Raw genomic sequence first — 16,450 nt, forward strand, 5'->3', positions numbered from 1 at the left:
TCCAAACTTGACAAGCTGTTGAAGTCCTTTATAGACCACTTTGGCCCCCTTTCTTGACTGCTTCATCAACCCAAACGTATTGGGACCCATGGCCTTCAGATCGAGTGTCTCTACAGATTTTATTAGGTCAGAATAGTGAGAGTCAAAAATCATCTTTAGAAACCTCGGGTACATCAAGAACATCTCCTTCTTCTTGCCCTTGAGGTTGCTTATCATTTCATCTAACACAAACTTGGAATAATTGTAGTTCCAGTCCATGATCAAAGTAACCACAACCGACATCTGAATGTGGCTTATCTCATCAGAACCTCCCTTTCGTCCTGAGACACGCGTAAAGAATGTGTGAATCAAGAACCTCCAGTATGGATGAAATAACTTCTTAATGGCTGGAGGGTAGGATCCTTCATATCCCATTCTCAAGGAAATTTCAGCAACATCATCGATAGAATATTATGTGGGATAATCGGGTTGATCACTGAACATCAACACCTCACGAATAATCGCCTCGGAAATAATAATAATAATAATAATAATAATAATAATAATAGGCTTCTTTTGGATCATTGATTCAATCACCACAGCTTCCATAGAACCTATTTGATTAATGGAAGCATGATTCTATAAATCAGTCACCATCTTTTTGCAAATGACATGAGTTTCTCGTAAGGCATGAGAAATCCTACACGTATTTTTCCCCACGATCATTGACTTGAACTCCTTGTGGACAAGTGGTGGATCAAAATGACATCCAACAATGTTATAAGTATCAATAAATTTTAGAGGTGCTTGATCAGCCATGACTGCAACAAACAAGTCAAGTTAATAATATATTCATTTAAATGTATAATCACTTATTATATGGAATATGTATATAATTGATATAATGAACATCTTGGTTAAATAACAGGGACCAGAAACATAAATACAGATAATGTGAGTCCTTATTTGTGAAACGGTCCCAATTAATATTAATCAGAGTATGACTAAGGTCGTTTTCGGTCCACATACTGAGATTTCGTCTAAAATATGAGTTTTCAGTCCATAAATTTGAGTTTTCTGCCAAGAAATGTTCATAAGAATAGGAAGTTTGACCAAAAACATGAGTTCCAAATTGGTTCTCGGTCAAACGAGATTTTTGTTGATCTCAGGGGTTCTCTGGCCCGAGAACCCTAGATCCCGAGATCTCTGAAGTTCTTGGGTTACAAGATTCGTAGAATTCGTCATGAATTTCGAGTCATTTTCCTCAACCCAAATCGCCATTGACAAAAGCCTGCAACTCATTCTAATCTAAAAAAACAACTCAGATAGATCACAATCAATAACCACAAGCATGGTACTCAATCACACATCGTCGTCCGAACATCCATTTAAACTAAAACCCTCAATTAATTACCATTAATGAGCCAATACACGGTGTTAGTTTGGGTTTAATTACCTTTTGATACTTATTAACTTGAGATAGCTTTGGTAAAACAAATGCTTAAAGTTTTTAGGTTATGGTGATGAGAGAATTGAAAGTTATGCAGATATGAAGATAATGAGCAATGATGCATCCAATAATTGCCTTTTAAACTTCAAGGCATCATGCTGGGCGAAAACCCTGATGGGCCGAGAACTAATATACATTTGGGCCAGACCACATGTCTGGGCCAAAAACCCAGTTTGCACATATCAGGCTTGGCATAAACTCAAAACATGGGCCGGATCCAATGTTTAAAAACGATCTCTTATATCATTCGTTTCGACAAGAGTAAACATGAGGTAAAAAAAGTGAATACAAAATAAAAAAAATAATAAAATAAATAAATCTCTATATTTAACTTTACCTTTAACTTAAATCTGGAGATATTGTATTTAGGTTTAACTGTGGGGACAGGTGTCCCTTGCACTGGTACTAATGTTTCTAAAAGACATGATTTAGTGGCTCAAGCTGTCTAAAACATTAAGGGGAAGAAGATAGTACACAAGTGAGAAGACCTTTCAACCCAGCATGGTACGTACTCTTGTGGAAATCGTTGTCAAATTGCACGCGACAATTAGCTTAAGCTATATGTTATTATAGCAAAATAAGCATAGCTCTCTCTCTCTCTCTCTCTCTCTCAAAGTACATGAGGCAGGTGTGGACGAGTAATTCAAATCTTTTCTTACTGTTCATGCTTATTATAATTTTCAACATTTTTTCTTGCAATCAGGATCCTTGATATAGACGTCAGAATAGCAATATTCTTTTGAATTAGTTTAAAAAGTTTTTTCCAATTGGTTGAGGTCTCCGTCTGTAAAGTTAAGTTAGGTATTTTAGGTTTTATTAAGGGTGAATATCCGTAGTATATTCGAGGGTTTTGGATATAAACAAACTGTCAAGCGCATGTGACGATATAAAAGAAATAATTATGTTTGGTTAGTGGGAGGAAAGAAGTTCAGTTTGACCTACCTATTTCTTATTTCTTATTGCATTTGGGCAATCTCACAATGCTTACGTAATATGATGAGAAATATATTACATTATAAGAGCATTCACATCTCATCCCTCATCTCCATCTCTATAATTACACTATAAAACACTACATTTCTCTTTCCTGTTTAATTAAATAATACTTTTATCATTACAGTTTTCTCTCTCCTCTACTCACAACCAATCCAACAAATATTAAAAAATATATAGAGGCAAACAATATACCCCAAATATTTCCTTAAATTTACAAAAAAATCACTACATTTCTCTCTGCACCCTATAATTTACACTCACAATTATTCAAAACTCCACCATATAATTTACCAATCCCCTCACATAATTATGGGGGATGGGATGGGAATGCTCTAAAAGAGGTATTACATAATTCAAGAAATATTATTTACAGTCTGAGTAAAATTGTCTTATATTGTCTTAGTAATAAATTATTATATATTACAAATAAAAAGTTTGGTGCCGCAAGTGCCTTATTGGGCCACTTGACGACAGCGAACTGATCTGCAAAATTTGTTTTTGTTTCTTTAGTTCAATCATTATAACGAAAATCGAGCGAACGTCACTTTTTTTGTGTTTTTTTTTGTTTTAGTTTCGGGATCGACAACGATTGCTTTTACTAACTCCTGAATTTTACAGACGGACGCCACTCTACGCGTCCACATCAAAGTTTATACTTATTTTATTTTATATTTGGCTTTAATTCCGATACAATAACACACGTCACCAAAACCGACCGAATCGTGTCGACTTACCGGACCAATGCTTGGGGCCGACAACACTTGGGTTTTACCACCGTTCGAGTTTTACTAATCTGCTCAGCTCAATAGACCAGGTTAAAAACTAGTTAAACCCAACCCAAATGGATTTTTTTTGGGTCAAGATAGATAAACTTTAAAAGTAAAATGGGTTAAGATAGATCATAAAAATTCTTCAAAGGGTTAGGATGTGTTGGAAATATACAAGCGAGTTTCATTTATAAGTTAAAATGGGTCAAAACAAAATATCCAAGTTATCCAAAATATATCTAATTCAAAATACCCAAACTCTCATGTGCGAAACAAAACTCATCCGAAACCAAAAAAATGATCAAAACGAAACAAAACCCCGAACCGACTAAAACGTAACAAAAAGACAAAAATGGAACTGAATCGAAATAGAAAAACGACCAAAACGAAACAAAAAACCGAAATGAAACCGAAAAACTAACCAAAACGAAACAAAAAAAAAAAGCAAAAATGCAACCGAAAACTAACCAAAACTAAACAAAAACACTGAATCGACCAAATCGAAACAAAACTGAATCGAAATAGAAAAATGACCAAAACAAAATAAAAAACCGATATGAAACCGAAAAGTTGACCGAAACCAAACGAAAAAAACGAAATGCATTTGAAAAGCTGACCAAAACAAAACAAAAACACCGAACCAACCAAAACGAAACAAAAAACCAAAACGAAACTGAACCGAAATAGAAAAAACGACTGAAACGAAACAAAAAAACTGAAAAACTGACCAAAAGGAAATATAAGAAAACTAAATGCAATTTAAAAACCGGACCAAAACGAATCAAAAACACCGAATCGACCAAAACGAAACAAAAAAACTGAAACGAAACTGAACAGCAATAGAAAAACGACCAAAACGAAACAAAAAATACCGATATGACACTATAAACTGACATAAACGAAACAAAAAAAAATGAAATGTAATCAAAAAGCTTACCAAAACAAAACAAAAAAAACTGAAACTTAGCCGACCAAAATAAAACAAAATGAATCGAAACGAAACAAAAAAAACGAAATGAAACCGAAAAAACTGACTAAAACAAAACAACGCTGAAACTGAAATCATTGAAACCGAGCAGATACCAAAATCGACCGAAATGAAAAAAAAAACAAAACCGAACCGAAAAAAACCCGAAAAACTCGAATCTGAACCGGTACAAAACGGTTTTTTTTATTTATTTTTATTTTTTTTAATTTTTATGAACTAGGATGATGGTGAAACATTTTAGTTATTTTACATTTTGCGTGTTTTATTTATATTTTGAGTTATTATTTTTTTAATAGTTTTTTTGAATATTTTTTCTAGTGGTTTTTAAAACACTTTGTATGTCAACCTTCACTTGAGGTCAAGATGGGTTTGCTTTACCCATTTTGACCCATTTCCATCCTAACCCTCTATTTTAAAAATCCATCATGACCCATACCCATCATAACCCATCACCCAAATCCAACCCAACCCACTCACATTGCCACCTCTATAATAAAGTGTTAGTTCATCCTTTCCAATGTTATATAGTGATAAGAAACTTGGGTTTCTCACTAGAGACCTTATTGTCACTTATTTGAACAACAAAGCTTCTTCAAGTGCTTATGTTGCCACTTATTTTCACTTATTTTAGGTCATGAAGTTATACATGATTCTTTCTTTAATTATTATATAGTAACATGACTTAGGAATAGGGTGTTATTCTTATATTTAATCACCATAGCAAGCTTATATCACATGTTTACCAATTAACTATTAAACCAAGTTAAGAGAAGTTTTAACCAAGATGATACATTTTTATTCTTGATCATCTCTTTAAAAACATAAAAACCCAAAAATATTGTTTTTAATTTATGCTTTTAAATTTCTTTTAAAGTTTACTTGTCAAACCAAACCCACTATAATGTTCATTCCGGTTAAAATATATACAACGATTTAGTACTAAAAATCAAACAGGGGTCCGTGGAGCGATTTTTGGTTCTTACCCATACTATATACTACGTATACGAGCTTATTTGTATGTGGTCTAGTTAAGATAAAAACCATTTCTATAAATTTATAATTTGACATTGTGTGAAACAAAACTTTTAAAAAAGTAACAACTTTTCATACCATCACACAGCACATCAAGTATCTTTTCACCATTTCCATTAATCTCAACTTCATATACCGGTCTTGTACTCCATGGATCAAGTTGTCAAGAAAAAGAAACAGTTTTACAAATATTGGGTAGAAAGCCCACTTATTTGACTGACCAGCATGAGCAAGCATGATGTTGAAAAGGGTAACATCCTACTTTCGGTTATATTAATAAAATAAAGTTCGTTTATTTTATAGCGGGTCGTTATCGGTTTAGTTGAATAGAATACGAGATGGACTTGTGTTGGGTAAATGGATATGGGTTATGGACTTGGGTTATGGAGGAATGAAGGAAAGACCATGGGCTTAAGCCCATGATCAAAAATATATATACCCTTAATCCTCCATTTAATTAATTTACACATATCCCTTACACCATCCAAAACACACACTTAAGATTCTCTCTCTAGTTCTCTCTCTCTCTAAACCGATATCAAGAAGGAAACCGAGAACCGACCCGAGGTAATGATAGTATTTTATTGTTTGAGCTTAAAACCGTTAGTTATGAACACGAAACGACGAGCCGACACCGTTAAACCGTTTAAGTCACGAGATCCGGGTGGATTCGGGTATAAACCGAACCTATGATGAGCTTAGGTGTCACCCTAGCTCAGATCTAGATCGAACGGGACGAAAAACGGTGAAAAACGAGTTAAAACACGTTTTTCCGGCGAATCCGCGGTTTTCCGGCGGTGGCGCGGGAAAGGCGACGCCGGAAAAGGTTTGTACGAGGTTAGCGATGTCAGGGAATGTTATGACATTCCCTGACCTAACCCTAATTCGCTAAGGGTAACTAGCGAAGTAGGTGTGATTCGCCAGCCGATTCGCTAAGGAAAGATTAACGAACTAGCATGTCATTCGTTAAGGAAATAAGGGCGACTAGGCCATTTGCTAAGGCCATTTGCTAAAAGAGGGACGAATGAACCCCCTTCGTTATATAGGGTTCATTCATTGACCAGATCAGTTCGTTAAGATCCAATTCGCTATAAGGACCAGTTAGTTAAGATGCCTGATTCGTTACAAAGGCAGATTCGCTATAATGACTAATTCGTTATGAATTCCCATTCGTTAAGAACTGAGTGACGAATTAGAACTTTGAAAGAATGACAGAACAGTCCCTGGACTTAGAAAAGAATGATATAATTACAAAGTGACCCTTGGACTTTGATGATTTATGAAAGATGCCTTCAAGGGTTAAAATGTAGCAATTAACTAACGGGTAATAATCCAATGAAGTAAAACCGGCTTAGATACGTAAGATTAATTAAGTATACGATAAGAAGAGTTAGAGCCGTATTTAATATATGTATGATTATACAGTTAGTCGTGCTCAGCTCAGGAAAGGATTAACTATAAACGGTGAACGCAACCGCCTTGAGGTGAGTTTCTAGCCCCACTTCCTTGTTATGTTTTCGGGGCTGTGTGCATACTCGACGTGATAGTTAATACACTTATCTTAAGTGTTAAGTGTATGCCTTGTATGATGATTGTTTGACGGTGCGTGAACGATCTTCGGATATTGCATGTACCGTCAGGTGGTAGTTAAGATATGATTGATAAGTATGATGAAAGATATGATGTATGTATGAATATATGATGTATGCATAATGTATGTATGTTATGATGATAGTACGTGAACGCTCTTCGGAGATTGCACGTATTGTCAAGGAAAGTATGTATGAACAGGTACGGTACAGTTACACGAAACAAAGGGACCAGACCCTAATAATATATGTGATGGTAGGGACCAGACCCTAATAATATCTGTGATGGTAGGGACCAGACCCTAATAATATATGTGATGGTAGGACCAGACCCTAATAATATCTGTGATGGTAGGGACCAGACCCTAATAATATCTGTGATGGTAGGGACCAGATCCTAATAATATCTGTGATGTTGGGGACCAGACCCTTTATAATATCTGTGATGTTAGGGACCAGACCCTTATAATATCTGTGAGGTTATAGAGTGGAAGGCTTTTTAAATAGGACGGATAGTTATGTACGAAAAGTAAGTATGAATAATGTACACCCCTTCGGGCATGTGTGCAAGTATGAGAACAGATTGTATGTTGTATGATTAACTAGAACTCACTTAGCGTAGCTGACTTTTAGTATGCACGCAGGTGAGTAGGTTGAGGCAGCTTGCATAAGAGGAAGCACATGGCATGGACTTGAAGAAGCTGGCATCTCAAGAAATGTTATGTTATTCTAAAGACAATGTTTTATGTTTTAAATGATTTGAATGCCCGTTAAGACAACAAAGTATGGTTTTGTAATATGATGGTTTGAATGTTTTAAGATTCCGCGAATGTTTTTATTAACTCTGATATTATGAACTGTGTTTATGAGTAAATCCAATGTCCAAATGTGAGGCACCGGTAACGGGGCCTTACAAAAAGGAATCCTTAATAGTTGAAATCAACATTCTCAATCAGGCATGCTTTGACTCAGATCCAATCCTGCCAGAGACTATTAAATCCACACTTCAAGTTTGTCAAACACTAGGCAACGATGTGCAACAGATATTACTAATACGGTGGCAGGTACCTTTTATCAAACGTCCCCATCTGCGTGGCATACCCCATATTTTATTGACAGTGGGCACAACCTCCACCTTCTTGAATTTCTTTGTAATTGGGTTAGGCGAGTCTTTAATCTGCAACACTCTGCTCACAACCTCTAGGTAATGATAATTCGTTTATCTGTCTCTTTGGTTGTGATAACTTGGGTATACGAAAAAGTAATGCGATAGCATTTCCCTCATTTATTGACTACATAAATGGTTTCGAGGACGAAACCTTTAATTGGTATGGGATATTTGTGACATCCTATTTCTAAGTATAATAAAATATTTTAGTTCATATTCAAAGATGATTAAACAATGTTCTTGATAGGTATAATGAAGCTTTAAGTTATAAGATGGCTAGACGAGTATCTAATATTGATAAACGAGTAAGTAATGAGTAAAATGAGTATCTAAGGTATGAGGTATCGAAACAAGCAATTAGTATTATGAGACACTATTTAATAATAAAAGATAAATTATATTTGACCTTGTTTCGTTCATAATGAACTTAAGTCGGAATATAAAGAGAAACGAGCTCATTACAACGGTATATTTGAAATATCATAAAACATTATATTCATAAGTTATAGGACTTTAAATATGATTTGAGAAAAATTAATTATAATAATAATAATAATAATAACAATAATATAAGGAAAATGTTAATCAGTACTGCTCGTGTTTAGACAAGTCACTATGAATATTGATTAATGCTACTAATATACTTAAACTAGGTTTTATCCCCCGTATTACGGGCATGGTTTTTAATATTTGTATATTTTTATTTTTATTTTATTTATTCTAAGGAAGTTAATAATGTAATTAGGAATTAATGATGAAAGGGTTTCACAACTAAATGAGATGTTATAACTCATTTTAAAAACTATCTGGGTTTGGTGAGACTCATGATCGCATATTTTTTAAAAAAAAATTGTTTTTTAATTATAAATAGTTTTTTTTTAAAGAGAGAGAAGATATTAATTTTTAGTATATCTCTACTTTATAGGAATTTTCATATCAAATATTTGGTGAGATTAATTTTTAATTTAATGAGATATTATAACCCTCTTAAGGCTATCTGGGTTTGGTGAGACACATAACCGTGAATTCGGGTCAAATGCATGAGATACCTTTATTTATAAATAAAGTGTATGTCCCAAAATGACCACACGAACGATTTTGCGCTTGACACGGTTTTCGAGACGGGTGAGTTGAATTCAAACGACCGAACATAAATAATATAACGATAAGATATAAATGAACGATCTCGTTGTCGGTTAAAAGATTAATAACATTGATAACAAAGAACCGACCTCACCCAAGGTGAGCTCCCCTTTGGGTGGGTGAAAATACCTTACAAACACACAAATAAAGAACAACAATATTCCCTATTTATAGCTAAACACAAATATTCTAGAAGCATCTCCCGTTAAAGCTAAACGTGTGAACCGAAGCTCTCGTCACGTGTCCGGTTTTCTCGTCGGCTTTAATTATTTACTTGACCATTAAATATATAACGGGTTTCGTAATTTGATATCGCAAGTCACACTTTTTTGCCTTACATAAAGCAGAACATGAATTGTTAAATAGCCGCATCAACTTTATATCTTGTCATGCCTCGAATGAAGTTTATAAACACATGAATATAAGATACACAATTAGATTCCAATGTTCAAAATAATAACCGAACTAGACAGGACGAAGTAAGTGAAGGAGGTGAAGGTGATGACGACGGTGGTTATGATGGTGATGATGATTATAGTGGTGATGATGAGCCTGATAGTGAGGCTACTGTTAGTGCCACCGAGTTGGAGGGTGAACACCGAACCAAGAGGATGCATGACAAGAAAAGGAAGGCTCCAAGCAAGCCTTCTACTGGGGTTCTTTTAAACAAGCTGCATAAGAAGAAGAACCCGAGCAACCCCTAAAACGTTTGAATATGCCTACGTCCGTTAAGGTAATCTTTCCTTCCATTTCAACTATGACACAGACTACCACCCTAACCAAACGAAAAAACCACTCCTCCTCCCCAAATCACACACACTGACCCTCACCTTACCTCACCAACCACCTTACCCCGTACCCTAGCCGCATAAAGGGGCAAACAAATTCAATGCAAAACCAAAACCAAGTCTAAAACCACACACATCCCTAGGAGACTTTTAGATGAACCCACCATGCCACCTGAAACATCTCACTCAAGACAACATGAAACTTTTCCATCCATCCTTGAAAACCTACCCACCTCATCTGACCATATCGAGACCGAACCAATCCATACCTCACCCACACACCAAACCCTCTCACCACCTAGGACATCCTAGACCTTTAGCTCACCAACCTACCATTCACCTCTCAATCAAAGCCACATCTTTTTGGACATCCACCTTTACCTCTCCAACCCACATACAAACTACCACAACCGAACCCATTAGCCTGCCTTTAGCCCTAGCCACATCTCTATCTACCCAAAGCATAACAATGCCCACTCAAATAACCATTCAACCTACCTTCTCCATTACCCCTCCCTCAACCACCAAAAGCCATGTCATATTAGCAATACCATTGTCCAGTGGAAAATCAAGGAAGTCTCCAGTGTTCAAGGATCCTATCCTCGATAGGATTTAGGCTCTGAGAGAGTCAAACGACAAAAGGGTAAAACGAGAACTTCTTATAATCAAGTTTGTGAAAGATCAATAGGCAAAAATGAGAAGGTTGTGAAAGAAAGAGATACTCTGGCTGCTCGAGTTGCAAAGTTGGAACATGACAGGGAGGTTGATCGAGCCTTGATTGAGAGCCAGAGATTGTGGATAGAGAATTGGGAGAACCGAATCACAGGGCAACAACAGTTGATAACAAATACGTCCATTCTCAGTTCAGAACGTCATGATAATGTTGTGAGACTTGAGTCAAGAGTTTCTCATATTGAAACCGATTTGCCATCTTCCTCTAATCTTGCCAATAATTTGATGAATGAGTTGCAGTCGGGTGTTGATAGGACGCTGCTAGAGTATGAGTGTCTTAAGTCCAGGGTTCGGATGATAGAATGTGATTCCGCCTCCTCATTAAATGTGGTCACCTTGATTGGTAAGAATCTTGAGCTACTGGCTGAGATCGAAAGGTTGAGAGCTCAAATTGATCGACAAGAGCGTTTCACCAATTCTCAAGTCAGGGCCAATGAAGCCCTTGTGAACTGATGAAGACATTTAAGATCTTAAAATCCGACCGAAAGTAGTTTTCAGAATATGGACAGAATCTGATAATGATGATGATGATGATGATGATGATGAGAAAATGAGAAAAAAAGCAATCTGCCTTTGTCGAGCTTGTTGTTGATGCTCGTACAGTTGACTCAAGAGCCGGTGCTTGTGGTAGCGGTGTTGTAATCGGTGGAGATGGTGCTAGTGGCAGTGGTACTGGTTCTAGTGCTGGTGTTGATGAAACTGTTATGGTGGTTGGGACTGTTGTCAGTACCATCATGAAAATAACTATTGCAGCTTTGATGCAGTTTCTCCGACTATTGGAGCAATCGTAGATGAAGGTGGTGACGAAGATGGTTCAGATGATTCTGATGATGATAATGCCGAGGATGATGACGAGGGTGATGAAAATGATAATGATAGTTATGATGAGCCGCATGATGGCGGTAATGGTGATGGAAATGGAGATCCCGGCGTTGGTGGTGGTAATGGAAAAGGTGACCAACATGAGGACTCACCAAGGGATGTTGTAGCTGATGATCCTGTAAGTAATATAAGATATGCGGATGCTGCATTGGAGGCTGAAATCTCCTCTATTTATAATGTTGATGAAATTGTAGGTACCGAGTCTCCAATTCAAGAAGTCGTGGAATATGACCAAGAAAATAACAAAGATAATGATGGTTTCAAATATTCCCCAAACCCGAATACTCCAACTCATGATCCGGTCCCCAAATACTCTTCTGTCGTTGCTATCCATACTAACAATCAAGCGCTAGGAAAGAAAAAATGGCACACTGTTTCTAGATGTGCCAGCATGTGTGGAAGATATTCTGCTTTTCATGACAACTCACTCATTTTGTATGCAAAATGGCATACTGATAGTGAGGAATGGGGGATTCGAAAGGAAAATGGAGATCTCACCTACTTACACCACACATAGTTGCACTCTCTATCTCAGCTGGATATTAACTTTTTCAGAAGGGCGGTTGGTGAAGGCTATGGTGAAAAGAGGTTGGAGGGTTGGTTGAAACGTTACTTGCACCGTGAATGGAAGTTGAACTACCCTAAATTTAAACTCAATAAGGGTATATCTTATCTGCATCCAACAGAGACGGATTCAGTTACTGGAGAGAGACGGAAAGAATGGCGTTACAATATTCCAAATGATGTGAAGGAGGGACGGCTGATATATCATGGTGAACCGTTTGAGCCCAACATGCTCCATGATTTTATATGCCAGGAATTCGAAAAGGAAACTAGAGAGGCTGTTATTCGGTGTCCCAACATGTATCCCCTCGTTGTGTTCGATGAGCATGAACTCGCGGGTCTCGGCAAAGATGATCTCTTAAAGCTTTACAATCATCCCTTGCACACGATTGAAGACATAAGCAAGCCCAACACCGTCAAGATACTTGAAAAGTTCAACAACTTCGTTTGATATGTTGTTGACAATAAAATATACGAAAAGGAAGAGGGCTTCGACTACGAGACCGACTGAAGACGAAAGCTACTGGAACACATACTAAATACTAGAGGGAGATTGTAAGGGCCCCTTTGGTATAATAGTCTTTTGTATATGTTTTATTTATTCCTGATGTATCTTGTTAGCTTTCAGTTTCGTTTATTTATGTTTGGGCCCGAGGTCACGTAAACAAAGTCCAATAGGCCGTTAATAATAGAAAGAGACATGTGATGCTTCTCCTATAAATAGAAAAGCATGCCCGTGCACTATGTAACCTTTTGAAAAATCTCTTTCTTATCCTTTCACCTACTCTCTTCACTCTTTCCTTTTCCTTTCTATTTTGGGTAATAACAACACCAACAAGATCCGAGTTCTCGGTTGGCTAAAAGTGATTTCACTAGCTTGTAGTTGGATTTTGATTCAAGAAAAATTTGTTTGATCCACTATTAGGACCTACAACAAGTCAAAGTGAATTTAGTCGGCATTAGCATGTTCGTAACGGTACCTGAAATAAACCTTAAAAATAAATTCGTCAAACTAACATAATTAAAGAACCAAAAAAAATCGTGACACTCGTATAACATATTATATATGAATTTATTTATACTTATTTAAAACCAATGCTTATTAGATCTGTAAAACCCGAGCGTTGGTAAGAAATTAGCATTGCAACGGCAAGCCGATGTGCATTCGGTCGACGTATCAGGTTCAGCAACAACATAATAAAAAAGTTTATTAACATATAAAAAAGTTTAAGTATTTAAAACATGGTTTATTCGGTCGGTAAAACCCGAACATTGGTAAAACCTGACTGTATCAACTACGCCCGTTAGGTACAAACAACGTTGATAAAACCCAAGCGTTTAAATCTAAAAAAAATTCGTAAATTAACATTTAAAAAATTAGCATATAAACAAATAAAATATATAAACGACATTTATTCAGTCGGTAAAACCCGGGCGTTGCATCAAATACTCAACACAAATTCGGTCGGTTTGGGTTACATTTGTTACGATACCATATAAACCGTTTTTTATCCCGGGCGTTGTGATGGTGAGTTGGTAAAACCCGGGAGTTGATAAAACCCGAGTGTTGCAGTTCCCGGGCATTACGACTGTAAGTCGGCGTGTATTTGGTTAGTTTATATTTAAAAAATGAAGAAAATATAAAATTATGGTGGATCATTTAAGTGGCGTCCTTGGTGTCAAAAACCGAGTCTTGTCGGTCTCGGACGTTGAAGCGGCGAGTCTACACAAATTCGGTTAGTTTCGGTCACGCTTATTACAAAAACTGAATACAACCAAAGGAAAAAAATTGGCGTTCGTCGGTTTTCATTACATTCGATATGATACCAAAGATAAGAAAAAATAAAAACCATAATGACGTGGAACAATTAGCCAAATGAGAAATTAGCGGAAAAAAATCCTCTTTACTGTATAATAGTAATAAGGGGAAGGTTCATGTATATTTTGATCTTAACATGAGTACGTAGGAAATAATGCCAATTTATTTAAAAATGCGAACGTAAGAAACAATATCAACTACAATACCAATCTACATAAACAATGACTTATAATAACAAAGAAAAGAACCTAAAAACTACAACAAAAGAATCAAAATCAAGAACAAAATAATAACAACATATACCAACAAAAACTTATAACAGCAAAAGACAACATCTAATAATAACAACAAAATATAAATAAGCAAATACTTATAGCGTCTCATAATCGAAAATTAGCAAATACGGACAAAAAAAATAGCAGCAAACACCTATAAAAATAAACCTAATCATAACAACAAATTGGTTCTCACCGTTTTCATGTTAAAGAACAAAATGTATTTGATCCTTATTCATAATAATAATAATAATAATAATAATAATAGTCCCATGAAAAGAATATGGAAGTACAAAGCCACACACAAGGCTTTACAAATTCAAGTTAAACACAAAGCATGACTGAAATTAGTGATTCTTTATCTTGCTAGTTTTTGTTTTAAATTACAATGTTTTCCTCGTATCCTTGTTCCCAGGCCCCCTCATCCACCAATGTCTTCTCTCCTTCAAATTCTTTCTTTGACTATGAAAAAGATGATTATAATAATAATAATAATAATAATGCTCACTTTAACCACTACCAACAAATCCACAACCCATTCCTCTCCAGTCAGTCCAGTTTTTTATTTATTTTTTTTTATTTATTTTTTAATGTTTAAGCTTGCCTCCTACTATTTACAATAAACCGCCATTGCCAGGGATCGAACCCTGGACCTCTCACCCAAAGGCCTAAGCCTTTACCATCCCACCAGGAAAAGGCCTAAGCCATAGCCAGGAATCGAACCCTGGACCTCTCCAGTCAGTCCAGTGATTTTGATTGTGATACCTACAGCTATCCTTCTCATGTCACCTACGATGCTAGCACACTCAAACAAGACTTTGGTATTCAGCCAACGTATTCTGCAAATCATAATGATGATCTCTTGGAGTCGGTAGTTTTTTCCTGTAACAAGAAAATGGCAACCACCAAGAGTTATGGACATAGTAAGATCCACACAGCTCAAGGCCCTAGGGATCGGAGGGTAAGATTGTCCATTGATATCTAAAGAAAGTTCTTTTATCTTCAAGATTTGCTAGGGTTTGCTAAAGCAAGCAAAACCTTTGATTGGCTCCTTACCAAGTCTCTAACCGCGATTACGGATTTTGTTTGTTCATCTTCTACTGTCACGGATGAGTCTAAAGCCAGATATCTGGAAACCATTAAGGGAGGTAATCCAGATGAGAAAATTGGCAAAAAGAAGTCATTACTTAAATGTGTACATGCTAAAGGAAAGAAAACGACAAAAAGAAGCAAAAATGGAAATCAATCAAGAGAACAGTCAAGGGCAGAGGCAAGAGCAAGAGCTAGAGAAAGAACAAAACAAAAATCCCATTTAAAATGGTTAGAGAGCCAGCATGCTGGTGATCTAACAACTATAATCAGTTCATCAATGGTGGAGCCGGAGCAACGCTTAACGATGTAAGTTCATGTTTAAGCATATTGATATGTATGTGTATGACTGATTCTGATGACTTTCTACTGATCTGAAGATACAGATCTGAATAAACCGTCTTCAAGCTTTGTGTGTATCTAAAAACATGTTAAGTAACCTTCCATGATAAATAATCGATCAAAGATATATGTTTACGTATTCAAGTGGCTAGTATTTTGTTGAGATGTCAATGAAACAGTGTATCTGACGAATGATAATTTCTTTTCTTTTTTACCTTTACAATCTTAGATAATAATCATTCAATTCAACTCAATCAATAAAAAAATTTGGAAGGAGATCAACGGCTCATGGAATAGACATAACCTAACCATTTTCTGTCCTGGTACTAAAAAAGTTCTCATATTCTTATTTTTACACTGCAATATTTTGTAGTGTTTAACCAAAATCACCTTAAGCCGTTGGGATTTGCTGAAAGTTGAAATATATATATATATATATATATATATATATATATATATATATATATATCAAAGAAACAATTTGAGTATATATGCGTTCTTCAGAATTCATCTTAAAGCCAAATTTGTGTTTGATCTTCTCAAGATCATGTTAGTTCCACATTAGTGTTGATTGTAACTGATGAAAGAATGTTAGTGTGATTTTGTCGAATATATGAATGTGTTTGTGCATAAAGTTTTCAGAAGTGTGTGGAAATCATAAAGATCAAATACACACTAATCATTCTTATTATTCAATATTATTTGTGAACCAAATTCAAGGAAGGGACACATTCCTACGCATGGTGTCACTACTTATCCGGCGAAACCAACTTCAACTACCTAAAGT

The 16,450-nt window shown here is 35.9% G+C and overlaps 1 pseudogene; it reads left to right on the plus strand.

Moving 5' to 3' along the window:
• The first annotated feature begins 14,544 nt into the window (after positions 1–14,544).
• On the plus strand, positions 14,545–15,698 carry LOC143596503 (uncharacterized; annotated as a pseudogene).
• The last annotated feature ends 752 nt before the right edge of the window (positions 15,699–16,450 follow it).

The sequence above is a fragment of the Bidens hawaiensis genome, unplaced genomic scaffold (genome assembly GCF_021521415.1).
Source record: "Bidens hawaiensis isolate Kalapana, Puna unplaced genomic scaffold, B.hawaiensis_p1.1 tig00001721_1, whole genome shotgun sequence".
NCBI lineage: Eukaryota > Viridiplantae > Streptophyta > Magnoliopsida > Asterales > Asteraceae > Bidens > Bidens hawaiensis.